The sequence below is a fragment of the Austrofundulus limnaeus genome, unplaced genomic scaffold (assembly GCF_001266775.1).
Source record: "Austrofundulus limnaeus strain Quisiro unplaced genomic scaffold, Austrofundulus_limnaeus-1.0 Scaffold261, whole genome shotgun sequence".
NCBI lineage: Eukaryota > Metazoa > Chordata > Actinopteri > Cyprinodontiformes > Rivulidae > Austrofundulus > Austrofundulus limnaeus.
The window spans coordinates 191,314-193,208 of record NW_013952663.1 but is presented as its reverse complement, the minus strand read 5'-3'; positions in this window follow the sequence as shown (position 1 = coordinate 193,208).

The window sequence follows — 1,895 nt, the reverse complement described above, 5'->3', positions numbered from 1 at the left end:
CTGAATAGTTGCTCGTATGATTTACAGCAAATCGAAACAGATATTTCAGGAGGTGGATAGCAGAGCGTGATGATTGTTTATTTGGATGTGTTAGGCTCTAATGATGCTTCATCAGTCAYGTCCGCCGTCTGATTCTGAACCGTAATAAACATGTTCTTTGATCATCAAATTCTTAAAGTGAAGTCTCACAGTGTTGATGTAAAAGTTTAATTTTCAAGGTAAGCATGACATACACTGACATGGTTTTACAACATTTATCATCCTTGTAGTATGCATGTTTTTGTGTTTGTTCTTACCAAAAGCAACACTATTCTGTTAGGTGTATGCAGAGTGAGAAAAAAATTGACCTGGAAACTTGGAAAGGGAAAAGTAAATGGATGCAGTATTTACAAATGCTTTTAACCTTCAAAATTTTCTCATTATCACCTGCAGCAGTGAAAAATAGTGTAGGTGATCAAGTAATCGTCTTGTCTGTTRGCAAAATATCTYGTGAATCTTTGGACAAATCGTAACAAAACTCTCAGAAATGAATCACTAGAGGCACATCGACAAGTGACAAACCTTTGGAGTTACCTTGATTCAAGGTGGCTGCCAYAGCCGATCAACCTTAGCAAACACATTAACGACCACAGCTCAGTGAGTTTTGCAGAGATTCACCTACAACTTGGTGTGGTAGAAACTGAGATTCAGTTACAAGACATGTTATGAGAGCCAACCAAAAACCAAAAGTTTTGTTTAAAAGTGTGTGCGGCTCTGAAAGCTGAAGGGGAAATAAGAAAAAAAAGCTAAATTTAACATTTAAAACTAATAAGYGGATCTGAATCTGCACAAATCACAWGTTCCAAGGTTTTATAAACCCTATCCTGGGGTCTTGTGCAAGAATACACTTCTGTTACTCTTACAGATAAAAAAGAGTGATTTGGTTTGGGATACACTGCTTCTTTTCTTCGTATAGGTTTTTTTTTTTTGGACAACAAAAACTTTAGTACAAATTAGGAATATTTAGTGAAGCAAAAATCCTAAGATTATACTATTAAAAAATTCAGTGTCACTGAGCCTCTTCATCAGCCAGGCCCAGGCTCCCACAGGCCGAGAGCTGCGTAGCTGCTGACTGTCATGTGCAGAGCTCTCCCAGTCCCACTTGTTTTGGTGTGAATTTGACAAACGTGCAAATACAAAATACTCTTGAATTATTCACAGCTGCACCATGAAATACTCATGAAACACTCTGAACTCACGAAACACTCTGAGGAGGAAAAAAAGGAATCCATTCGGTTGTCTTTAAAATTTCTGCAGAAATRACTGCCACCACAGATGAGTCTGAGATGGGCTGAAATGATTTCAGTCAGGCAGATAAAGAATCGTTTTGCAGCATCATTTTCCACCATGTAATGCAAACCTGATTGTGCTGTGGGCTGATGTTTTGCACACAAAATGCCATTTTGATGATTGCAGGAGATAATAAAGACCTAGCATTTTTTAAAGGAATGAATATCACCTGCTGCTTTTAGGACACAGATTCAAACTAAGATCCTTTTGAAAAACAAATGAGTTTTTGGTCAAATTTGAAAAATATGCACAGAGGTGACTCTTATTTACCACACCTAGCTTTAGCACAATACCTGTAAAAACCAAGTTATAAATATATAACTAAACATAATTTCTGAAAATGACAAGCTGTATTTGTTGAATTGTGTTGTAATTTTTTCTAGTCAAATTGCAGTGCACCAAATACATGCTCTTGGAAAATTGTGAAATTTTAACGTGTTGTATTGTTCATGAAAATGTAAAATATTAACATATTAAACGTACATACAGTGGTTTGCAAAAGTATTCATACCCCTTGAACTTTTCCATATTTTGTCACATTACAACCACAAACATAAATATATTTC